The 27,344-nt window shown below is 42.7% G+C and overlaps 1 protein-coding gene across 1 annotated transcript in view; it reads left to right on the forward strand.

The window, feature by feature from the left end:
* elfn2a (extracellular leucine-rich repeat and fibronectin type III domain containing 2a) overlaps positions 1-27,344 on the forward strand; it is a 247,834-nt gene that overhangs the window by 59,831 nt on the left and 160,659 nt on the right. The window contains exon 2 of the mRNA XM_084378707.1: positions 26,514-26,863. The gene's annotated coding sequence lies outside the window, so the exon portion shown is untranslated. The remainder of the gene's footprint in view (positions 1-26,513; positions 26,864-27,344) is intronic.

Genomic DNA, 27,344 nt, shown 5'->3' on the forward strand with positions numbered 1-27,344 from the left:
GGTAATTTCCAGCATTTTTTGAAAGTGGATCAGTTTGAAATACAGCAGGAAGAAATGGAACAAGGACGAGCTACGAAAGTGAGCAGTGAGATGCAGGTGAAAGGCTGCACACCGCCAACTTCTCAGCAAGGTAACTAACTCCTTTCACTGTGCCCTGCTGTTCTCAGACTCATGCCGTGTGCAGCATGAAGTCAGATCACGCTTGCTCACAGAATGATGGAAAAAGGCGAATTACTGACTTCATTATTAAAACAAAAACAGTTTGTCTTGCTGCTCCCAGAATTCTGCTAGCTGTGGTATTAAACTACATTTGGTATAAATCGACCAGGACTGAAATGTTGGAGATTGCTACATTAAGGCAGAAAAATTTGGGGAAGAACGTCTGGTTGTAGCAATGACAAATAGTAACACCAGGCACAAAAGCAAAGTACCTCGACTGCTTTTGCACTGCAGGACTTAACACTTTCTACTTTACGTTCTATACAGTCTACTCACTCGTTATCTCAGTATCAGCACTGCTTTATAGGCCTTTTTTTAGGGCATTTTGACATGTCAAAGCAGGAAAAGCAAACATTATGGCTTGGCATAGCAGGAAAAGCACAAGTGTAATTAATAACACTTAAGGATCTTCAAATGTCATCGTTAATTCAATTTGTTTCACCTTTGCTTTTCCTGCCATTACAAGTCAAAATGTCTGCTGGCAGTTATTAATGCTTTCTTTATATGCTTACCTTGCTTATATTACTTCTTAAATGATTTAAAGTCTGAGTCACCTTTTATTTTCTGTGCTTCACATGTACGTCGTATTTCTTAAGAGACACTTTTTCTGCTCTACTGTTACACTTTATTCCTTCTGTTTGGCTTTTCAAGTTGTTGGTTGTTTTAGAGAATGGGGTCAAACTTTACACCTCCAGGTGTAGAGTATGGGGATCAAATTAATCAACACACTTTTAAAAAAATGACATTACCTTTTATTTGACTTCAGTGGTCTGCCTTTCCTCCCTAATCTCCATGTTGAGCCTCTTGTTTGGGACATATGTGGCTACAGAGATAACCCTTGATGTAGCACTATCTATTGGTGGATATATTAGATGAAACCATAAAGGTTTCCATGCTTTGGGTTCATCATCTCCTGATTAACATGCAAACACGGACCTTGCCAGCTCCATCTTTTTCCAGCACCATTAACCTTTCCTTTCTTTCCCTATCAGGTTACCTAGCTAATGCTATTTTGCTTCTGACTTTGAGTTGCGCAGCAACAAGAATCCTCCAACACTCCTTGCTCCCTTCGACCTCATGTTCTTTCTGTTACTAATGATGCACACAGGAAAGGAGCCTTCTTCACACACACATATGCATCTCGTTTGGACCGTCAGGTCATGTCTCGGTGACATGACTCAATAATCCATCCACCTCCTCACGCCTGATTCTACACCTTCCTCACCAACCCTGCTCTCTTTGTTTATCCCTTCAGCTTCTCATGTCCCTCGCTCACCACCACCCTCCTTCCCTCTGTACCACACCACTTCTCTCTTATTGCTTTATTTTCCAGCTCCCCCTTGTTCTCGCATTTTCCATCTCTGGCAGGCTCTATCAATTTTTAATACGGCTGGCAGTATTGGACGTGTCATCAGCCTGGCAGTAGCCTCAGCGTTTGGCCCTGCCATGAAAGCCTGTTGTTTTTTTACACATGTGAAGGCTTTGGTATTGTCTGACTTGCTTCACGCAGCAGAGACCTCACTCCGGGGCCCCAAAGCTATACATCGAAGAAAGTCGTGACACTGAGCAAAGTGGAATTGCGGCTCGGGTGATTCTCTGAGATATTTTTGACTTCTCTCTTCGAACGGAGATTGTTGCTAAGCAGTAAAGGTCCCTCAGCTCTGTGGCAGTTCTTTAATCCATTGCCTTGTGACACCGGGTTATACAGTATCATATCAAACAAAATAGAACTGTGGGGACGTATATGAATGGGTTTTATGGGTAAAATGAGACATTGGGTGTAGATGCAATGAGCTGTTTGAGAGATGATGGAGGAAGTATTCAGTTCTGTGAACTGTCCCTTTTAAGGTCCTGGCTTTATACATTAAGTGAACTGACCAAGACAACTTTTATGGACAGGATGGTGGCCTCCACAAAACATTATTGGTTTTCTGTTAAACTCTTGTCTGTTGTACTGACCTCTCTCCTCCTATTGGGCAATACAATGAAATGTTTACAACCTTGTGTAACCCATGTGTCTAAAGATACTGCCACAAGCTCATCCATCTTCGAGACAAATCTGTTTCCTGTGTGTGTGTGAAGCTCCCCCCCCCTTACACTCAGCAATAAAGGTCAGGTCAGTGGCTCATGATTTTGTTTGCCAGTTGGTTTATTGAGTATCAGGACAGCTGACTAAGAACAGGGCAGGTGTTTCATGAGTCAAACCACTCGGCTCTTAAAAAATTCAGCACGACTTCATGCATTTTAAAGTATATTTCTGTCTCATAAAATTCGTCTTGCAGGCAGCACTTGAGTCCAGGGAGTCCAATATGAGAAATCCTAACACCCGTGCTCTGTGTGTACAATCTTTAGTTATTGACTTTTCCCTCTCCAAGCATCAACAGGAAGCCGGTGAATACCCAGTATAGTCATGAATAACCACATGGTGAGTCCTGATGCTGGACACCTGGACCACTGAAACATGTGACGACAGCAAACAGCTCTGGGGTTTGTTGTTTCAATTTAATGATGGTCTTCAGTGTAGAACCGGTGGGTAGATGAATGACAATATATGGAGAGAAAATCCCAAATGTACATCCCGCGTAGTGGTGGTATGGCATGGCGAAATGACATTAGGCGGATAAAAGTCTGCCTGAAGTCCCACCCATAAACTATGCGACTCGACTGGGAGGAGGGCTGGCTGTCAATCATGATGCAACACTCATTTTCATAGCAACCAAACCACAACTTTGATTTTCACAGCTTGGCCCATATGCCATCTGTTAACATAGAGGGGAGGGGTTTATACTGCAGCAAGCCACAAGGGGGCGATCAGGATGTTTTAGCTCACTTTCAGGGGACTGTCATGTCATCCAGCTTCATATTAAGTCAATGGGTGTGAGTTCTCGTTGAAGTTATAGGGGGAAATTTGTATTTACATTATTTTTGTGTTCACTAATTGTTTGTAGAAGAGTGTTGTTTTACTTGAGACATCTACCATCAACCCTAAAGTTAAATCTCAATTAACACTTTGATGAAGTGGGCACCAGACAAAATGTCCCCACTTGTCAAAAACGTCCTCACTTCACAGGTATACCTCCTGGTCCTCACAACGATTTACTGCAAGTCTAACAACACACAAACACACGCACAAACAATGTGATTTATGAGATAACAGCGGTGCATGACCTCACTTGTTGAATGCAGCAGTATATTAGCCTGTCTGGCAGTGCACATGCTGTAAACAACTGCATGGTGACAGTAGCAGCAGTGGCCACCCCGGTTCACTTCAGGTCAGTTCACTTCAGTTCTTCTTATCAGTCCCCTTCAGATAAATCCAATTCAAGTGAGCAGACGTTATTTCATTTAGCCGATTAATTGGTTTTTATACGAACAATGTTGACAGAGTCCGTGGGCACTGAAGCAGTGTTGACATCTAGCACTGATAGCTAGCTGGCGTTGGGATTCAATTGTTATCTGATCTGCCGATTTACAAATTCTTTATTCAGAGATTATTTTCTTCCAGTCACCACTGACAGTTTTACTAATGGAGGAATTCAACAGATGGGAGAGAAACAGATTATATCAGGTTAGAAATATGTCTTAGTTTTATGAAATAATATTAAAGCAAATGAAATATTTGAAAAAATGTTTATAAGATGTGCATATTAAATCCATTGATCATAAGATTTAACAAGTAAATTGTCCACTTTAAGTCTAATACATTATTCTACCATTAGATGTACACAGTACTGTAACCAAATCAATGCCTTACTAATGAAGCATATTTGAATTTAATTGAAAAGAATAAATCATCAGAGGAGGCAGATATTCTGTATTGATTCATATGATTTAAAACAGGATTCATTATTTTTTTTATCTGCTGTAATGGACCTCCCCTGATCCCCTGATCCTGTTTGCTAGCTCCAGTTCGAAACAGTGCCAGCGTTGGCCATATTGCCCATCAGTCTAGTCGGTCACAGTGTGTTGACTCATTGGCTGCAGCCTCCTGCCATGTTTGTCATGCCAGGAGCGAGAGGACAAACAGTCTGCTGTTGGCTGATTGTTACTGTCGCTGGCTGGGTCCTCCTGGTTATACCCGAAGGTCAGTGAACTGTCAGGGGGTGAGAGGGAGAACGTGGATGAGGTAATGCGATGGTGATGGTGGTGAATCACATTTGGGAAGAATGCCAGCATCGTCATAGGTGGTGTTTGTGTGTGTGTGTGTGATGACATGGCTGCTATAATCCTCCTCTCCTGTCATCCCCAACTCCCACTTCCTATCTCACTCTGTGATCCACTCAGTGTTTCTCTCTCTCTCTCTCTCACAGTTACAGTACCCGTGCACAATCAACTGCAGTACAGTAATAAGATTTGTTTCTCTTTTGATCTGGCTTTCATGCATTTAGTCCCAGAACAAGCCCAGAGTACGTTCAAAACATGGATATTTCAAGCTAAACAAAGTAGATTTCACAGGTTTTATTCCAGCAGTCCAACACACAGAATACTAATCATGATACAAGCATCAGCTCCACGTCTAGACTTTACAGAAAGGGATACCACGGTTTATCTCATATCAAGATTTTAGTGTTGTATGACATTATAGCTGATTTTGCTCCAGGACTATTGTTAAATGACCAAAAAGCAAATAAAGTCGTCATAGGAAGCGAGTCATGGTGGTTGGATGGGTCGAGCACAAGACGTTCTTAATATTTTCAGTCTTTTTACAATTTAAGTTTTCTGTTGCAGTTTGGTTAAGTTTAAGCCACAAACCTACTTGGTTAGGTTTAGGAAAAGATCATGGTTTGGGTTAAAACGCTTCACTTCGCTTTTGACAACCACCTGTTACAAAGGCAAACTTCTCCCATGTGTGTATTTTTCTGGTCTCCTTGCAGAGCGAAAAGCATCACAAATACGTGATTGGTCAGTTGGATAGTGGTCCTGGAGCAACATGATGATGTTGCGGTTACAACACCAACACGGCAATATCAGATCATGCGGGGTGCCACAGCAGGGAACGGCCACAGATGTATTAAAGGGACACTCCATCAAAAATATTGACTTTTGAGTATCAAATACACAGTTTAAGCTTGAAAGGTGGCTCTGAAATGTTTGTAGTTTGGACTTTAGCAGAAGACGGCAGCTTAGATTCACAGTAGTTACAGTGGATTCCCATGAAGATGTCAAATCACGTGTAAATAATGATAAAAACTACTTAAACGGCTCATGCTACATTATCCACTTGACTGCCAATGATCCATGGTTTTTGGTATTTAATATTCAAAACTGTGCTTGATGTGGGCCGGTACTTACTGTACTGGTACAAAGTACTGGCACTTTTATATTCTACTCTTTGGGGTACCCTGACTTTTTTTTGCACACCAGCTGCCGTCACCCTTTTCTGTCCTCTTCTCAGGGTGATTCATAATGGCTTTAAAAAAAATCACATTACCAGGGGGCACTATGTGACACTTAACCTTCCAGTTCTCCCCTGCCTACCTTTTTTCTGTCAGCGCTTGAAGTGCTTCATTTGTGTGACACACTAAAAGTAGAGATATCATCCAGGGCTGCACATAACCCAACACAGATAGTGCTCCCAATGATGAGTCCTGCCTGATGGAAGCGCTGTGGGCTGCTTGTGCTTATCTCAGCAACCTCCCCATGCGATTGAAGGGGAGTGCAGGCACTTATGTTTTTTTCCCCCCACTTCAAACACTGACTCAAAAGATTGATTTTTGGGCGGGGTATTCCTTTAAGAGAGTCCGATACTGCGTTCCAAGAATGTGCCCGTTCGTTTCAAATCTTAAACCTTCGTAGTTGTTGCAATTAGCATACAAGACATCACCACACTTAACCTTTCGCATTAACAGAAAGTGATTCAATTTCAGCGCTGTTGGACATCAACCAAACAGATACTTCAAAATGCCACCAGCAATTATACGTACAAAGACACAGGGTAATGTTTTTCCTGAAGATATAGCAGTAATTTCTTTGTTTTCTGAGTTGTTGCTGAAATAGTTTCACCACCGTCCACAATAATTTACATTTTCCGCAGCTGGTAGAAGCTTCTCCTTTGTGTGTTACATTGTAAAGGAGTAGTGCACCTCAGCAGCATACTGATCAAGGCTTTATTTTTTTGTTTTACAGTATCACTTACCTTGTCACAGCATGAGTATCATAAACTCAAAACGTGCTTCGAATCGTATGGAGTTGCGACACAGCTTCAGCCACACCGTGTCCGGTTTTATTAGTGCACTCTCAGAAACAAGAGAGTGGCAGCTGTCATGATACTCAGTTTAAAGAGTCTCCTGCTGTCTCACCTTCAGGATTAAGAGCAGGTGTTTCAACTCCGCAGGGACGGACAACCTAGTGTTGACAATGTAGAACTGCGCTACGAACGTTCGAAGCGTAAGCGCAGCTGCACTCTCGCCATCACTGCCAACATCATGAAACACTGCCACTTACCACTTCATGCATGTACATAAAGGAGTCAGCATATGCTGCGCCCCTGCACGCACACACTTGAAAATCCTACACGTATACACACTTACACATAGGCAACTCAGCAGGACATGTGCTGACACTTCTCCCTGGGGCCCCGTATGAACTGTACACTGCAGGCATGCATATAGACACAAATACATACATCACATTTACATTTAGCTGATGCTTTCATTTACAAAAGACTTGACAATGAGCACGAGTACACACACGCGCTTACGGACCCTGACACCAAGGAACTGACACACACAGAAAAACACAAGGCCCCGGGGGCTTCCTGCTGCTTTTCCCTCGACTCTCTCCTCTGCGTCCCCAGGTGGCACATCTGAGCTGACATGTCAGTGTGTGTGTGTGTGTGTGTGTGTGTGTGTGTGTGTGTGTGAGACAAAAAAAAGTTGAGATTGAGTGTGTGTGTGTGTGTGTGTGTGTGTGTGTGTGTGTGTGTGTGCGAACTGGAAGGAAATGCTGAGGCAGGAAGTGGTATACAAGAATAGAACAGTTGGTACTTTTTAGTTATTTTTGGGTGCTTTCATGGTACTATTTATGTGACGGTCAAAGGCAGCTCTCTCACCTCCTGCACACTACCCGCTGGCCTCCATTTTTCTTGAAGTGTGATGCAGTGCGGCAGAGAAGTCTCAAGCAGAGAAGAGATTCGGCGATTAACCGTCCCTCGGAGTAACTTGTGTTTGCTCCGGTGTGAAGCCAGAGTCCGCACTCGAGAGGGTGACATCAGTGTTTACCCAGCATGCCGCCAAAGACTCTCTGCAGAGCGAGAGGGCAGCGGTGTGATGCAATGCAATGCAATGCAATACAATACATTGTCACACAGCACAGGGGCTATCATGCACTGCAGTGAAACATCAATAATAACGAATACATTACGCTGACATACTGGAGTGGTTGTCAAGCAAAAGTGAAAAATAGCTGTTTTGCCAGTCACAGCCTGCAGCTGTTTTCTAAATATATGTTAAAAATGTTCCCTTGCTGTATTAAAACAGATCCGATCTATGTAACTACAACAACCATTTAATGCCAGTGTGAGTTTATACGTCAATGTTGGAGGAGTAGAACATTTACAGTAGATTAAATCTGAAACATTTCTAATAATAACCAATGATCACTTATTTCTGTTGCAAAGTGTCCTGATTATTTTGTAGACGAGGTCATTAAACATACTACAAGGAACTTTTTACTGGTTGTAAAACAGTCTCAATTTAATAGCGATGCCTCTATATGACCTATATAAGCAAACGAGACCATTAGCAAGAAGATGGGCTAGTTCCATATCATTTTTATAGTTTGTCTGAATGCCTGACAGGGGCTCGGATTCTGACTTATCCATGTTGGATAAGTCATAAAATTAATACTATATTTTAATGGCGGAGATCTGAGGATGAATTCAGGAGTCTTACAGACTGAGGAAAGAAGCTGCCCTTTAGTCTGTTGGTGTTCCTGTTCCCTGTATTACCTTTTTAGTTTTGGGGGATTCTTTTGTCTTCTCGTGAAAGGAGCACCCCATCAGGACTTATCCTGTGAAAACAGTACAATAATGTTGTAGTAGCTCTGGTGGGAGCTTTGTCAAGTCAGAGAAAAATGACTAATGGTGCCGCATTGATGCCATCAGGGTTATCTCAGTTTGGGCTTGAGACTTAAATATTTTAACAGAAAAGTGAATCACACGCAGAGAGCGAGGAGACTGAAAGAAGTGGGCATTTATGAGGCAAGTGGGGCTCTATTTAAAGATGCTTTAGCGCTGCAGTTTTAGGAAATGTAGGCCTCTGCTCCCTCGATTCGTCATGTCGTCATGTTTTGGTTACCTTTATTTTGTTACCTACTGGTTACCATGTTGTACCGCCTTGCTTCAGCAGCCGAGAACAGTCAAACCAAACACCGGTGCTAGAGAGGGCCTTTCACGTTTTCTGCTGCCACTATATGTGCACACTTGGAGGGGAAGGGTGGGGTGAGGGGTATTCAGTTGGTTGCATTCAGCGACCTCACTAATAGACGCTACTAAATTGGGGCTCAGGTAAAACGGGTCGTTCACTAATCAGGAGGGTGGGCTGTTCAATGCCCGGATCCCCCCGGCTGCACGTCAGACTTGTCTTGGATACTGAACCCCAAATTGCTCCTGATGAGCCGGTTGGCACCTCGCATCTAGCATGGAAGCCTCTGCAATGTGTTGTAAGTGCTGTAAAGTGCTTTGAGTGCTCAGTAATCTTGAAATTCACCATTTAAATCCTACACACTGGACCTTTTAATTGCAGCAGTTGCAGTCGATCGGCTTTCAGTTGTTTCATTTATGTTTCATCATTTGTGGCTCATACATCACCTGATTGGCTGACTAGTGGCATTAAATCATATTCAAACAGAGCTACAGGGCGACAGCTCTACAGATGCCCTCCTGCCAGCGTTGCAGCTCCCTTCATCTTCCCAACCTTTTCTTTTTTAGGCGTTGAAGTGGTGATAATGTTGACTTCAGTACTTTAAGTAGCGGTTGGATTCTGCCAAAATCTGACTGTATATGCTATGAATGCTGTGTAGATTTATAGAAAAGTAGCTCTGAATGAAATGCAGGCATGTTTAAAATGCAGCTCTCTGCAAGCACCACTTGTTACAGCAAATTATAGTTTGTTATTAATATCAACTCAGCAGGTGTGTAACCTCTCGCTACACTGCAAACAATTTCCAATATGCCTTTGAAACAAAAATAATAAATGGAAACAAGGTAAGACCACATGCAGTTAATCTGCTCCTGCATGACCAAGACAAATCAATTTGATCCTGGAACTAAGTATAATTAACTCCAAGCAGAATTAAACAGTAGGATTAATGGGACACCTGCGCTACCTTTTAGAGATGTAGTGGTGAGTCCTGTGTGACTCAATTAACTTGGATGGAAGAAAACAGCAACCCGGGCATATGCACATAGCAAGCAACACTTTTCTCTGGTACAAATCTCTGTTCTCTAAGATACCTGCAGGCTGTCTCTCTGTACCAAATACATGTCAGTGAATCCACCGTGAACCATTATCTGTCCGTCCTGTGGCTGTCCTAAGAGGACCAGTGGATTAAGGCCATTTATGATAGCACGGCTCCAATTTCACCCCCCATAAAACTTTTCTGTCAATCCCCCAAATCCAGTTTACCGACTCTCGTATAAAATTGGAGGTGTCCAGGGTGATACTAGAGGCACCATCTGAGTATAATGTATCAATATATATTTATTAAAAAAAAGCTTGAGGGGGAAATTGAATCTTTCCGGTGTTGTATGGCAAGAGGTTAAATTAAACTTCTCTCCATCGGCAAACAGGCGCTGGATGAAATCCACCACATGGGCCTTCCTTTTTATAACACATTACAGAGAGGCTTCAGTCTTGGCTGTCCTTCACAGAGACAGAGTGACTAATTGCACTCTGTAATTGAATATGAGATATCACATGTACAGATGTTTAAAAGTGTTGAGCACTGCTGTGGGTCAAAATCTCAGCAGAGGGTAATTTGAGATGGAGGGATTAATTTTAACAGACCAGAGTACAGGGCTTAATAAGCAGTCTGGTAGTTAAAAAATAAACCCCACCAGGGAATCATTTGTCGTGATTATTGGTAAAAAATGGTGTGGCAAATAACAACCGCTGGCAGCAACGAAGCCACCAATAATCACAGAAAAGAGCTCTCTCCAGAGTGTAATGGCTTTGAAATAATTGATATTGACGCGAGTGTACTAAGTGAAACGTTTTCTTAAAGTGGTATCAAAGCATTAGCGGTATAAAAGAAACATGAGCAATGGAGAATATGTCTTATTAGCTGCCTGGCTACCACGAGGGTTGCCACAGCGACCAATGTCACACTCATAACGTGTTTCATGTGAAATTATGGCAAAGTTGGGATGAATCATCAGACAGTGATATTGCTGAGCTGAAATAAGCGGCAGTATGAAGTCTATTAATTTGCAGATATTACCTGCAGTAAACAACTAAAGAGAATATAACTGCGGCTTATATCGACTAATCTGCTCGTATAAATCAGATAAAACGAGTGTGAGAGATGCATAAATATAGCAATTTGGAAAGAAGGCGTCTGTCTCTGTGAATTTTGGGAAACCAAGAAGAAGTAAATACAAGCCCTCAGCTGCCGGCTGAAAATGCACACTTGTGTGCTGCAGTCTACCTGGCTGCAACAGATCCCTCATGTTGAGCGATGATGGCTTTAATGATCGGAACACATCTCCCATATGTCACCAGTTAGTGAAACCGACTCACAACCAGTTCACTGATTAGATAACGGGCGCGGGCCCCGCCGTTTGCGAGAAGCGAAGCGTATCATCGGGTGGGCCAACCCCATTAAGCGCAGGTCATCCAGATGAATGATTAAACAGGCGGGAAGGGCGCTCTGGCCAATCAGGAAACAATCAGCCGTTTTAAATCAGTATTATGCAAATGAAGCACCACGTATGCATCAAAACAACCGCATGTAAATGATGCCGCGGGGTGGATGTGAGTTGTGCATTCACAGTCCATGTAGGTGTTACTGTACACATGAACAGTTGAAAGAAACTGGAATAATAGGTATTGTATTGCAAACCCCAAGTGGCATGGATTATTCTTTCTCACACAATAGGCTATGCAGGCAGAGAGAGGGGGCAGAGTACATTCAACAAAAGGGTGGTAGATGATTTAGACTTCACAGACCCAATCAGAAAGAGCTGTTTCCTTTTGTTTACAGCCTTTGTATGTAATTTGTAAGTATGCTAACCAGCTGCTGACTGCAGCTTTACATTTATGGACAGATGCAGTGTAAGTAACTTTATATTTACTTTTATTTAAACATATTTAAAAGACAAATGCAAGGCTGGAATACAACCCCAATTACAAAAATGTTGAGGACTTTGTAAAATGTAATTGTTCCTGAGCCCGTTTTCACTTTCAACGCGTCAAAAACAGAAGCGAGTGGTCCCACGCTTCAAAGTTTGATGCTGAAGTTACCCCTCTAGTGCCACTTCTTGAAGCGCCCCCGTAGCGCTTCAGTATAAAGAGCAAGAAAAGTCTGGGGATGGTAGGATCGGTCACCGGCAAAGAGTCAAGAGTGATTTGTTTTTTAAGTTATGTTACTTAAGTTAGTATGTAAATGGCATAACTAAAATAACGTACTTAAAGTACGTGACGCCACTTAAACGCCACTTATGAGATTCATACATCAACTTTTCTTACAAATAGCACCTTTAAGTAGCTTACTAAATCCAAGATACACAAGTAAACTTAGTTATTTCAACCCAAAGTATCTTTTCCTGAACCTAACCAAGTACGTTTCACTGCCCAAACCTAATCAAACTGAGGCCGTTTCACAACGTTAACAGTCCAAAAGTCAAAATATGTTATATGTGACCTGTTTGTCAGCTAGCTTTATTTTGAAAGTCAAATAAGATTTTACTGCTAACTCGACCACGGAGCTATCCACATGGAAAAACTAACACTAGAGGGGCAGGTGGGGTGTCATCATTTGAAGCTTAAGGCCACTGACCAAGCTGCTGAAAACTCAATCCATGCTTGTGATTGAACCTTTCGGAGATGTCCCCGTCTCACCTTGTTTGAAACATGTTGCTGGTACCAAATTCAGAATACGCATATATCTACAAAAAACTATGACATTGAGGTATGTTTTCAATTGATTAAAAGGGATTTGCAAAGTATCACAGTCTGTTTTATTAATGTTTGCACAGCTTCCATCTTTCTTGGAATCAGGGTTGTATTTTTATTGTTTGCCTCGAAATATTGATCAGATGCGGTTTGTTTACATTCTGCATCATCATCCGACTTCTCGTGCTCCTTGACCTCTCGCCTCAGGAATTTAAATGCTGTCAGGAACTGTGTGCACTGAAAGATCCTGGAAGTGCACCTTTTTATAAAGCCGAGCATTTAGCGGCCTTGTGTAGCGACAAAATGTTTGAGGTAAATGATCCATTTTTTTTTTCCATTTGCCGCTTTGGTATTTCATTTTGATGATCCTTTAATCCAGGATTATTCGACAAAAACAGAAGCTACAATGAATTCAAATATTTGCTGAAGCTCTCACCACTTTGTAGGCTTACCGTGTCTGACTCGTCTCAGCTGGCGGGCTTTTTAGTCGCTCAGATATTAGGCGAGTCCATCAAACATGTTAATGGGCTTCAGTGTTCATGGGTGCTGCACAAAATTCTGAACCCTGTACATAAGCATTCAGTATGAGTGTGGGCCCTCCTTACATGAGGCTGCTGTAGACTCAGTGCCTTTTTGCCTTTAACTCAGATATGAAAAGAAAGAAAGGAAAAGAAAGCCCATCCATATCTGCTGCAGCCTTTGCGCTCAGCAAGTCTCCGGCTCTCCCACAGAGAGGGTGCGGTGCTCTTGGCTGTTGCCCACGTTTGGTCAACTGGTGCCTGTCCTGACATTGTTCCCACATCATTAAAATCTTTCACAGATGCTCTCTAAACACCCAGCAGGTGTCTGATCGCCCTGCTGTCCTGGCAGCCGTACGCCAGAGAGTGTAGAGCCTCACTCTGGGCATAAACATCCAAAACACAAAAAGGTATACAACTGGGATAAAAGTGCACATGCAAGACACCCTGGCCCTGTTGAAAATTAGTATCGCACTTGTTGTTATGTTGTGTTCATCTCTTGCTGTCACTTCCTGAGCTTGTGTGTTGTCCGCAGGGCCGCTCACAAGGAGCATCTTTATTAAAACCATCTCGTCAGTAAAGAAAACAGACTTGATGTGGGCTACAATTTAAACTGAAACACTTCAAGCCACCAGAAATAGATTAAGTGGAAAATGCTTTGCTGTAGGACGAGCAGACGGGCTCAAGATTAAGCAGTAATATTTCTGAACTTGACTTTACTTACTCAATAATAGAAAATGAAAGGGTAAGCAGTCCTTTTGCCCATAGTAAACACTTTCAGTCATTCAAAAGATCCATTCAAATCATTTATAACAAATCAAGGACGTGAAGTGTAAAACGTTTTTGAACAAAGGTTTTCTAAAGCCATAATGGCCTTGTCTTCATTTCATCTGTGTTTATTCACCCGTCTGCTCTTTTTGAGTGGAAAATCTTTCACATTCACTGTTCTGCTGTATTGAGTTATTTGTGATAGTGTTAAGTGTTTAAGCACTAAATAAAGAATATACACTTGAAAGGTGAAGTATCTCTTGATTTAAGCAGTGACTTTGAGAGCTGGTAGTCGCCAGGTGCAACTCTAGTCGTGCAACCGGGATCTTAAAATAGTTTGCTTGGAGTGACGACCAGTAATCTATGTCGACGACAGAAGAATTGCAGTATCGGCAGGTTGCTAGCAGAGGTTGCAGTTGAAACAAATACCCTGAATATGGTGCAAACATTGAGTACGTTGTTCAGAGGAGGTGAACAAAGCCTGCCATGAGCTCCTGCTTGCGTCCCTCCTACTCGGCGCAGCGAGGGCTGCCATATGCTTTTGACTCCGACTGGGGTTTATGTTTTTGTTGTTGTTTTCGTACGCTGCGGTATTTATATTCTGTTCACCCACCATATCCTGCCCCCCACTGACACCTTGGCCTGTTGTGTGGGGTTTCCATGCCAACTCTCACCCCAGGCAGCAGCCCTAATTGGCCAGCGAACATATCATGGTGAGAAAAATGAGGGGAAAAATAATACAAGGCTAATAACAAGAAATGAAGTCATTTATATACGTGTTTTAGCGTAATTAGTGAAGACACAAAACAAAGTGCTGTGTACAGATATAAAGTGGCTTAATGGTTATTTGCACAAATCCATTTTATTTTTATCGTTTCCTACTTTTATTAATGGACCCCATTTGGCTCATTCTTCATTAATCCATGTCTTTCGGCTTCACTTTTTTAGGCCTATTTATTATCTGTGTGTGTGTCTGTGTGTGTGGGGCTTGCCGTGTGTGTGTGTGTGTGTGTTTAACTCCACGCACACACATTTAATTGGCATCCTCCTTTGAAGGGAGCTGGGATCCAAAATAGTTTACGTGCAAAGGTAACCTTGATGTCATCAACTCCAAGCAAAATCAGATCCAGCAGCAACTTGCCGCGACTAATTAATTGCATTTATGAGAGTTATTAAAACTGAATCAATGTTTAGGAAGAATTTTAGAGTCCGCTCTCCACCATGTTTAATCATTCCCCAGCAGCCAAATGCAGGGTACATACTCATTATGCCCACTTAGCACACCTCCAGGGTATGAATAGTGTGTGTGTGTGTGTGTGTGTGTGTGTGTGTGTGTGTGTGTGTAGGCAGAGTTTCCTTGAAGACTTTGAAGGTTACTGTCATACTTTCTTACCTCTATTAACCCAGAGTGACAGAGTCTTGTTTACTTGTTAACTTTTGTCCTGGATAGTCTGCACTTAGTTTTGGGAAGACACTAATTTGCTTTCCTATTTCAGATCAGTCTCATGTTGACGTTACAGTAAGAAGCTACAGAACCAAAGTCAGGCCAGGTTTAGTCTCGCTTGTTGCTGACTGGAAGCAGAGTGAAACAGCTGGACTGGCTCTGTTCAAAGTGAATATACTTCTCATTTCGTCATGATGTGTGGCTGTCAGTCAGGAGCTCAGGTTGCATTTTGATCTGGTGAAAGTTTTGAATATGAAGATGGCAATAGGATTAACATAACTGAAGAGCAGTTGACTGAGCAATGGTCTGTCATCTAATCAAATCTAATCTCTATCTTTAAAATGTAGCTACAGGATGCTAACATAATGCCCTTAATATTACTGGAGATTGAGTCAAAGCCCTTCAATGAGAGGCTTCCTTTTCTTGGTGGGGTTGTAGCTCAGGTGGTTGAGCGGGTCAGCCATTAATCACAGGGTTGTGTCCTCCTGTCCACATGTAAAACATGAAAAAATATTCATCATGGACATTAGAGCCTTTATTTCTTCGTTCGCCCCTATGTTTCCTGATTTGCTTCCTTTTGATTAAGCCATTAATGAAAACTATAAAGTTCCTCCAGTCAGTCAAACTGCAGTTATTCGAGACACACCATCATATAAGTGAAGTCTTTTTTTATTCTACATCATTTCAGTATAAAGTGGTAGCTAGTAACACTAATCTAATACTAAAATACTGATCTAGTAAAGCCGACTGCACTCTAGGCACACATACATTGGCCTTGTTATTGAAGAAGTCTGCTGTGCTCGCACTAATCACAATTTTTATCGGCTAAGACAGATAATGGTGGGACACAGTCACACACGCCTGACTCTTGTTTGTCACTGTCAGATTGATCGCAGCCATAGATTAGCCATAGTGCTTTGTCAGGACCAATTAAAGAAGGGTCACAGAAACTTCCTGATGATGAGTCAATCAGGATCAATGGGAGCGAACACACAGACGAAGCTCATTGAATCACATGTCTCTGCACTGAGACGCGATTCAGGGCGTTTCTTTTCCTCGGGTTTGCGAGGTGAAGATTTGGTAGGCATGAAAAAGGCGAACATAGAAGGAACGTACAAGATAGAGAGAGTGAGAAACGGGCAGATTAAGAGATGGAGAGAAGATTTGTTAAAGATGGTCTGGAGAGAGAGGAAGAAACCAGGGAGTAGGACGAAAACTGAGAGGTTTTATTAAATCGAGGCGATGTAAGGAGCAGCTTTGATGGATTGAATTCTTTGCATTGTCTGTTCATTCCCCTTTCTATCAGATACGACATCTGAGAGATTGCACTGATTCAATTTTGGTGACAATCGTAGAGAATGATGCATTTCACACCAGTCTCCCAATACTTTGTGATTTCCAAAACTCAATATGCTACAGTTACATGTGAAGGGTTTCTTTATTGGACCGCAGATGAGACTGTCATGTCATTTCTATGCGGCGACATGTTAACAATTGCCCTAAAGCAAAAAAGCAAAAAGAAGCAAAGGGTGAGAAGTGGAGAGGAAAAAACTGGTGGATTTAAAATGAAGTATGCCGGTAATCTCCCTTGCCGTTCAGACAAATTTTTTGAACTGAGAATTTCACTTTCCACTGACGGCAAAAACAGTTGAATGGAAAGGAAGAGAACAGCTGTACAGAGAATACAAAGACAGAAATGAAACAGGGGCGACAATAGCAGCAAGTCAAGTGAAGTGGAAAAGTGGTGGTGAATTCAAAGTGAGCATGCTGGTAATCTCCTTGGTGATGGGCTGTTGTATGAGTTGGGACCGTAGTCCTTTGAGAAAAAAGACAGAAAACATCGAAGAGGAGAGGAAGGAGATGGAGGAAAGCGACAGGGAAGGAGGGAGATGATTCGGGTTCAAAGCGAAAACGGATGCGTAGAGATAAAGAGGCCTACAGTACCTCTCCTCATCTTTCTACTGTATTTTTAATCCTTGTTTCTCATCAGCCCTGTCTCCTTTCTCCTTCTCTTGTTCTGCTTATACATTACCAAACAGGCTCAGAATAAATTCCCTTTCTTCTCGCTGCCTGCCTCCCTCCCACTTTACATCTTTCTCAACATTAGGGCTGCGTTGGCTGCATTATATTCTTTTATTTCCATCCTGTTGAGTCATCTGTTTTTCGTGTGCTCCGAGGTCGCCAAAATGGCTGTGCCTTCCCCTCAACCACCGACGTCCTCCTCCCTCCGACTCCTCCGTCTCTCCCTCCTCACGAGGCGCAAATCTCTTTTCCATCTTCCTCCCGGTGTTTCTTTTTGTCCCTCCATCGCCATCAATCCTGTCTGTCGGCGGGCTGATCCTATGATTATGAGGGAGAGCTAAGTAGACAGTGATGGTGTGGCGGTTAATGGTGTTGGGGCGAGATGGGGGAGGAGTGGAGGACCAGGGGAAGCCGTTTGGGCCGACTGTCTATTTCGCTCATTGAGATGTAGTGTTCAAATCCTTTCACAGCATATCTACAATGAGGCTGTGCAGTATTTGAATGTATGTTTATGTATTTGGGATCTTCTCAAGGCACCGAGGGAGTAGTAGTTATATACTGTAAAGATGGTGCAGTCGCCATCACTGTGTCCGTTTTAATCCACACGCACTGTGCACGATAATTATCCCCACTTTTCCGAGCACAATCAACAGTGGCTTCATAACTCCGCAGAAGAAGAAACCCAGAAGCCGTTAAAGATGATTCGAGGCTCGTAACGCACCATTAAAGCACATGCTTCAATTTGCAACGTCTAAACAACTCAGATAAAGGGCAGTTATCACACAGTGATGTTTTCAGCGCTGGATTAATGACTTGTAGAAAATGGATCTGGAGTAATTGCTCAGTGCTCAAGACAACTTCAGTCAGTGTTTTTTTTTTTTTTCCTCCCACTCTTAGAAAACTATTACATTTCACAGAATCTCTTCTGCCTCCTTGGACTTCTAATGAAAAGATAATTGAATAAAGTTAATAGATCTGATGGGCCAGTTCACATAACATCTCATTTTATGCCAGAACCAGGACTGGATGCTTCCTAATAAGGTGCCTTTTTAAGTGTTCAGTGTTTAATATTCCTCAATTGACTCTTTGCATCAGTGTGTGTGAAATTTAAAACAAAAAAAAGTCATTTTATTGAAGCATACTGGGTGGGCGGGGGTAAAACCAGACACTATCTCAGACCGTTGGTATTTGACAACCTTGGAATGAGAGTCATGTTTCTCTATAGTCGCCATATGAACCTTTTAATAGTGTTATAAACTCTCTCTGGTACTGTGTGTAGCTTGCTTTAAGCAGCGTGGCAGGTGACTGACTGATACATGTTTCCCTCCTGGGCTTACCGTCGCTCCCTGCACATAATCACTGCCCTTACACTTCCCCTGCATGCAGCAATCCTCTCTTCCTGCTTGTTTCAGGCGCTTTTGCTTTCAGTCTTGTCTAGCCTCTTAGAATGGCTCCACTGTTAGTCCAAAAAAACTCTTGCATTACTTTGTGTGAATGTTTTGGATCAATGGCCTGAACTGGTCGAAATCAGAGGCAGTCATTATTACAAATCCATCTTATGAGGCTTGGTTGAACCAATAAGCCTCCTTTGAGGAGCTACTGGAAGCTACGGGCGTGGTTTAGATGTGACGACCAGTGAGAGAAGCAACGACAATGGTGGTAACCCCTCAACGAGTTAGCCTAGCTGTTTTAGCATCAGTTATATCAGAACTGGAGATATTTCATTGAAAGAAGAGCAAAGAATGGCACCAACGGCTTTTCTTGATAGAAAATATGTTTCCCCTTTTCTCTCAGCTGGCTCCAGTAAGAGTTTGATTTACCGTAGCGCTCTCTTAGTGTTGATCTGATTGGTTGAGGTACGCCGTTGGTAGAAGGTGACAGACGCATGGTTCGTCCAATCACCTGCCTAGTATTTTCTGAAAGCGTCTGCTCTATTCCAAGTTTTTCTAGCGGCGCCTTCCCAGATGTTTCTGCAGAACAAACCATGTGGCACGTCAGGTTTTAAATATTGTGGGAATACATGCTGATTTCTGACTTTCATTCTCAGGTTGCCTGATACTTGCGCTTTGGTATTGTGGGTCGGGTCGGCCGCCATCCCAAAGCATCAGTATTTGACAAGTTGGGACTCAAAAATCAACTTCCTTATAAATTGAACCTTTTAAGCTACAGAAGCGGGAGTGACCTTAAAGTTAGCAATTTGACATGTAATCAATTTTTCATTTAAAATGTTATGGTCCAGTGGTAAAGAGATGAAAATCAGCCTCTCGTACACACCTTGTTTCCCCGTGCTTGCTTTCCATGTACCCATTTTTTTGTCACTGGTTGTTTTTATTCAACCAGTGTTGTTTCAACATCTCAGGAGCTGTAAGGACAGCTGGTTGAGAGGACAGCGTTGGCCGTGCTGACACATTTGTAATGGTCGCTGTTGTTTGGATGGATAGACGCTTCTTTGGCACCGCAGCTGACGTGTTGTTTCTGGTGTGAATTCAGGGTTGGTCGTACATGGCCTTGGTTTTGCGAATCAGCTTAGATTAATTCAGACAGAGCTGACAAAGCATGCTTACTCATTTCGCAAGTGGCAAGTGAACATTTCCACTGGAGCCATTGGCTAGATTAAGTGTCTTTCTCAGAGGAGTACATTTTTAATCGACTTTTCCCAAGCCAATTTTACACGTGGTGTTTGTTTGAGTGGTTAGTGAGCGTGTGTGTGTGTGTTCGCGTGCACGACCGAGTTCGTCATCGATTCGAGTGCTAGAAGCGGATGAGGTCAGTGTTGCATCTGTGTGTTCTCCTGTTAATCAGCATGTGGGTGTGACTTTGTCCCCGCTGACAAACCAGTCAACTAGCATGGGGCTGTCGGGCTGGAGGAACATCAACAGGCCGGCTAGAGTAGTGCACTGTGGGTAGCGGCGGTTACAGTGGGTTCTCGCTGTGCGGCGGTCATCCGAATGTCATCCACACACCCACTCAGACAAAGACAACAGGAGATTGGATGGTACGAGCGGTGACCAAGAAGAAAGCGAGGATTTTTTAAAATTTAAAATGCAGACGAGAAAAGAGCGGGACGGGATTGGGGGAAGAAGAGGCCGTGGGAGCGGAGGAGAAGGAGAACAAGAAATGGTCATTAGGAGGAAAAAGAAAGTCATGACTGCAGAGAGATGAGAGGAAACCGTGAAGAGAAGCCACACGACTCAGGCGTAGATGAAAGAGAGGGAGAGATAGACAGGGCCAGCGGGGAGGGGAGGAAAGTAGTTAGGATGTGCATTAAAGAGATATAATTTGGTTTGCAGGAGGCAAAAGAAAAAACACAAGAAAAAGAGGCGAGAAGGAGATAATATGGTTGCCAGGGACAACAGACTAATGGGAAACATGCAGTCACCCACTCAACCCCCCCCATCCACCATCCTCGCTTTGTGGATCTGCGTTTGATCCTCCTTCACCTTTAAAGTCTCCCTCCTCTCCTTCTCCTCCTCCTCCTCAAGGCATCGCTTCTTATCTGTTAATGCTCTCGTTCTCCTTCCCTACCTGCATTTACGTGTCGGCTCATACCGCGTACGACTTCCTGAAAGTGTGTGTGTGTGTGTGTGTGTGTGTCCTCTTCCTCATCACACACTCTGTCTACCTCCTCCGCTCGTTGCCAAATCTCTTCCCGACCAGCTGTTTCGTCTCTCTCCTTCTCACTCTGTTACTCTTCCCACCCTTCCTCTTCTCCTCCTCCTCGCTCTACTCTCTACTCCTAGGTTTTATTTTCCTCTTTCTTCTCGGTGAAAAGGCGAGTGGGGAGAGCTTAAAGGATAATTCTGATTCATAACAACCTCAGTCTTATAATTGTGCCAATATTTTTATTGGTAATTTTGGCACTGAGATCTGAAAATAACTTTTATTTACCATTTTTAAACGGCGGCCATTTTAATAATAATAATAATAATAAACTTTATTTATACAGCACAAAGCAAAATTGTAGAGGACAACTGAAATAAATGGCATTTATAGTTAAACAGTTTGAAACAAATGACTGAAGAACAGAAGTAATGAAAAAACTCACAAAAAAAATAATAAAATGAGCAAAATAAAGAAATGAGAATAAATCAAATAGGTAAAATAAACAAAACAAATACATTAATATAATAAACTCAGCCGGTAGGAGCAAAAGCAAAAGGACGACATCACACAAAGGCAAGTCTATAAACATGGGTTTTAAGAAGTGATTTAAAAGAGGTTACCGATCCTGCGAGCCTTATCTCCTCAGGGCCCTGATGGCGAAGGCATGATCACCTTTGTTTTTTAGCCTCGACTTTGGAACGGTTAGAAGGGCCCCGCCCGAGGATCTAAGGCTGCGAACTGGCTCGTAGGGAATTGAAATGTCTGCTATATAGGTTGGCGCCAGGCCCACGAGTGGTTTAAAAGTGATCAGTAAAATCTTAAAATCAATTCTAAAACGGACGGGGAGCCAATGAAGGGAAGCTAGGATTGGGGTAATGTGATGTCGTCTGTTAAAACCAGTTAGAAGCCTAGCTGCTGAATTCTGTACCAGTTAGAGGCGAGAGAGTGATTTTTGATTGATACCGGAGAGAAGGGAGTTGCAGTAGTCTAATCTGGAAAAGATGAAGGCATGAATGACTTTTTCCAGGTCGGGGGGTGAGAGCATGTGTTTGATTTTTTAAATGAATCTTAGTTGGTTAAAACAGGACTGGACCAGTTTGCTGACGTGAGGGATGAAAGTGAGTCAAATTGGACACCAAGATTTCGTGCAGTGGGTTTTATATTGACAGACAGGGGACCAAGGGCTTGCTGAAAGAGGCTGATATAGTTTGGGGGGCTGAACAGCATGATTTCAGCTTTTGAGTTATTGAGTTGTACGAAATTTAGAGCCATCCAGCAGTTGATATCTATAAGACAGTCTAAGACAGCGGCTAGGCTTCTTGGGTCACCGGGCCTCAGCAGAAAGTATATTTGTGTGTCGTCTGCATAGCAGTGGAAAAAAAACATTATGGTGTTTGATAATCTGGCCGAGTGGGAGCATGTAAATGGAAAATAAAATCGGACCTAAAATAGAACCTTGCGGTACACCACAGGTAATGGGCGTTGTAGTTGATGAGTAATTAATAATAATTGTGGTGGCCGAGAAGGTTCTGTCTAAAAGGTAAGAATAAAACCAATTAAAAGCAGTACTCTTGATGCCAACCCAAGTTTTCAGGCGGTCTAGTAAAATGGCATGATCAACAGTGTCAAAAGCTGCACTTAAATCTAAAAGGATTAAAATTGCACTCTCTCCCCTGACGGCTCATGTCACACTCAGGGAATGCCGGGATAATTTTGTGCTGCTTCGTTCAATCACCAACTGAAAAGATCATGGATAGTGAAAATCTGGAGGAACATCAGGACATATTTCAAGATAAAACAACTTATTTGATAACCCGTTAGCTTCCGTAATGCTAATGTAAGCATTCAGCCACTTCCTTATTTAATTACATCCAGTGTGTTTCACTTCCAAGTTGAAGGTTGAAGGTTTTTTTATTAATTTACATGAATGCTTATGTTAGCTGTTGTCTAATGGAAGCTAGACAAATAAGTTGATTTACCTTGAAATATGGCTTGATGTCAGTCCACGGTTTCACCATCCATTGTCTTTTCAGTCGGAAATCAATCAGGAAGTGATGACGTGTTGCACCCTGAGCGTGCCGTCAGAGGAAAATGACTGCCGTGTGATGGTTGATGGGTAATAAACAAACCCTCACATTTGCTGAGCATATTTGGAAAATGAGGGTTAATTGTTGCACTATTACCCAAAGAGTCCATTGGAAACATCCATTATTCTGTACTGACCAAATGCACACTTTAACTTTGACCCACCGTACTTACCATACTGTGAGCACAAAAAGTTTAAGTGTTCAGCGAGGTACTAGTAATGGTGATTGCGGAGCATAATTGTTCTCCAAACTCTGTTGGCATGCACAGCTGAGGACAAGGTCTCCTATTAGTCTGTTTGTGAGTTCACGAATCACAAAAGACTGATCCCTTTATCTCCTTCCTTCTATTTATTCCAAATACACAAATAAGCCTTGAGACTGAGTTAGAAAATGAGAGAGGAGGGGGAGGTAAAAGTTCACAAAAACTTTGTTGGCCTTTATCTAAAGCCTCACAACATCATTCAGGTAGTGTCAACACATGAATACTTCTGACTGTTGAAAGTCGGTTATGAAAGACCGGCTACATCGCATACTGATGATCTGCTTTATATTGTTGTTGTGGGTGGGATAGGGACCGTTAAAGGCAACACAGTGTGTGCCTACTTCAGGATAATTACTGCAAAAAAAATGGCTAATGGCCCAGAAAGTTGTACAGTCACTAATCAGTATATATTATGGGGCCCAGTGAAACGTCAACTTTGGATGACTCTGCAAAATGCCAGATTGCGTTCAATGCAAATATGTGTTTTTATGTGTAATGCCAATATATTTTAAACTGTCACTGTCTGCAGTAACTGTCCAATTACGTTAAGTTACAAACTTTTTTGGCAGGAATCCGGTTTAAATTTGCACTATGTTTGGAGGGAAACCTGGCCAGTCGGACTGCTCGTTCTTCAGGCCCTATCAGACTTTGAAGTAGCCACTGTAGTCCCCAACCTATAGAAATGATTAAACTACAAGAGTAAAATGAGAGCAGTAATGAACTCGATATTGAGTTAGTGCCATGGCAGTCCATCCTCATCAGTAACACGGCCCATATTTACATGTTTTGTTAGGCGTGACATCTAGCGGCTGCAAAGGAGGAAGTCAGGATAGTCTGCACAGGGAGGAGGTCAGAGATGATTGGTCGGGTTAAACAAGCACAGGATTTTCACTCAGGAGACTTTGTGTCCATTGTGAAACCAAAAATACGTACGTTTGTAACTGAAGGTATAGAAGTAACGTAGCTATAACCCAAACCACAATGTTTTCCTAAACTTAACCAAGTTTTCTCCTCGCCTCCTATACTGTGTCACCAAATAAAAAAACGAACAAGAGGATTCAACTCACATTATGCCAGTTAATTATCCATTTTCAGAAGTTTAGATGCTATGTTTCCAAGCCACAAAACAGCCAATTAGGAGTGTGTTAAAAACAGAGCCACTTCTTTGCTTTGATTTGATTCGCTGACAGTAAAAGCGAAACCAGCAGGGAATCCATTTTCGAGCAGGCAATTTTATAAAACTGTGAATTTAACTTTGAAACCCTCTCATTTTTCAATCCAAGAACATTTTTCCAACATTTGTTTGCCGGATGCGGCTAACCACAGCTCAAGTTTTTCTTTGTTTGTGCCATTTTGGATTCACACAGGCACCGACCGTTCTGATTTTGCATATATGAGGACTTAATGCCTCATCTCTTTTCAGTAAATTATTGAATAGCTCATTGTGCAGATCCATCTTCATTTCAGTCAGTCTAACAGGCTGCCCTCACTTGTAAAGTCTCCAGCTCTTCATTCATCCCCAGACTCCATTTAACTTTTCCTCTCTTGTCCTTCACTGTCCACCCTCCCTTCCCCGCTCTGCCAAATCTCACCATTTCTCTCCGTCTTGATGGATTATGGCCTCAAGCTTACTGTTGGGCACTACAGTGGATCAAAACATAATTTTCGCCCATTTATTTTGGCCTGAATCTACAGCCTCCTCCCTCCTCCTCCTCCTCCTCCTCCTCCTTCTCCTGCTCCAGTTCAGAGAAAGCTGGCCTGGTTTTCCCAGCATGCACTTTCTGTCACCTCTCTCTCTTCTCTCGCTTATTAACAGCTTCTTTTAATTTGCCCTCCGTCTCTAACACCTCTGGGCCTTGAGTCTGGGCCTTGATTAAGCTTATGTTTGTTGTTTAGTTCCTTCCCCTGAAAGCACATTTATTTTGTGTTTCAGTTTAAACAAAGACATGAAGTCATCACTTACCAGATTTGTTTCTTTGCCACCTTCCACCCTGTGCTTCCATATTCCTGTTTATGCCACCTCCACACATTCTCAAAGACCACCATGGCCACGAGGTTATAGCCAGTAACCTCCCGTTTCTGACATTTAACTTTATTATTCTCTGCATCTGCCAAAGTGATCCTCCATCTTATCCCTTCCTTTCTTCTTTCCTCTTTCTCCCTTGCACACTCACGCTCCCTCTGACTGACCCTCTCTCGTCTAACCTTTACTTAAAGCCAGAGGATTTAAACACAGACGGAGAGAGATCTTCAGCCCCGTTCTCTCTTGAAACCACTTAAACGCATCTCTCGAATGCCGCCATCGCCCCGCCCCTTTCATAACCAGACGAGTCGGCGCTGACCCGTGTCAATGTGCTCTGACATTTGAGGTGGCCAAGTGAATATCTTATTTCTTTGTTCAGCAGATGCATGTTTTCTCTGTGTGTATGATGTTAGCCTATTCCTTTTGTTTCATTATTGAGACATGCTCCTCAGTTTCTTGGGCTGAAGGAGGGGGACTGATTATAGCTGTCATGTGGACCAGTTGCTGTTGTTCAGGGATTCAAGAGGCCGTGCTTGTTGTTTCAACCCCAACGTAGCTCATGTTTATATTTAGTAACCACCGACCATCTCGTGATGGGATCACACCAGCCGCTACGCCCATCAGCATGTTCATGTTCCGACCCCTGACTCCTCATTAGTCATTACCACACTACAACATGAGTACTCAGAGCTCATGGATAGGATCATGGCCATCGTTGAACTCAGCCTTCATTTGTATCCCAACGCACCTGTAACGTTTTTGTGACTTTATTTTGCACAATTAGATGCTATAGTGGTGTCAAAATCTGGCAAAGTACTCAAATCCACTTCCATGGTTTTTCCAACTGCTCATTATCTCACGGCAACTTCCAACTGTCTCATGCACCACCGACATACAGAAGCTTGAAACAAAGTTAGACGAAGTTAGTTGATGCTCGGTGCATCAACTAACTTCTTTCAATTTCCTCTCCCATGTCACAAACACCAACAACTCTTGCCTAACAGCAACTCTCAGGGGACACACCTCTTTATTGTGCTCTCTGGTTGGGTGCCTTTTATGTTGTACGATGGTCAGGGCTCAGTAGTAGATGACTGTCAGCCATCAGCGATGGACGATGGCATCGTATATTGGTCCAACCCACGTGGGGTGTCTCAAATTTAGGTCTGTTCCGGCTTAAAATGTGAAAGCAGTGAACTTGTCTGAAGGTTGAGGCTGTCTGTTTATTAGTCAAACACCGGCAACGTACCTGCGTACATAATCAGACACAATCTGATATGGAATGTGCTAATAAATATTAGGTAGTATTTGACCAAACAAAATTTTCCAATCAGGAAAAGGGCACTTGATGCTTGCGCCTAATCAAGTCCGTCTGCTTAATTTAAGTTTGCATTGATTTGATCTTTATCTCCGTCTCCCACTCTAACTCTCTCTTCTTTTCTCCTTCTCTGCTTCAGCTCGACTTCTGAGATTTCTTGCTTTGGCCTGTGGAGAAAGAACCGATTGCTGGGACAACATCTGTTTCCCTGCTTGAGTGGACACACGGAAATCAGACCCAACTGGACTGCGACACGTACAGTGTAGACCACCAACAACACTACAGTTTTACTCATCTTTGGGAAAAATATCGCTGAAGATTCATCATTTTAAAGGACCCTTGCTGATACATCTACAGAACTTCATGATCATCACATAATCAAATTCAGAACCATCCAGGAGGCTCAGCTGAAGCTCGACCCAGCCCGTCCTCCAACGGGGCAGGACTTGTCTGCCTTCCTCTCTCTGGAGTTAATCTACTGAAGTAGAGGTGAGTAAGCTAGCTCACACTTTTTTCTCCAATATGTATAAATATCTCACACATTCTAGTGTAGATCAGCTGTCATTTTGACTTCTATTCAATTCTAGTGAGACATGGTGTTTCTAATAAGCCCGGTGCTTTGGGCTGGGTTTGACAAGGCAGCCTGCCTTAGTTGATGGCTCACCCACTGAAGCTCCTTTCAGCAAGAGCACTTGACGGTGCCCAGTGGCATTTCAGTGTGAAAAGCAGCGATATGTGAAGGATTCCTTTTTTTTTTTTTTCCCTTAAATGATTCGACCAATTCTGGCCAAACTAGCCTGGCCGGCAAAGAGGGGTGTCTGTTGCCATAGCAGCAGGTGCTGATCCATATGCGTGACTGGAATGTGATTTCGGGAAGGTGTGCTGAACTGTGCCGGGGGAGACAGCGCTTCCCCAACTTAATATATTTCATGGATCTGTCATTTTTGTGGAAACGGATCGGTGGCGTTGG

The sequence above is a fragment of the Pagrus pagrus genome (assembly GCF_965226575.1).
Source record: "Pagrus pagrus genome assembly, chromosome: 2".
Lineage (NCBI taxonomy): Eukaryota > Metazoa > Chordata > Actinopteri > Spariformes > Sparidae > Pagrus > Pagrus pagrus.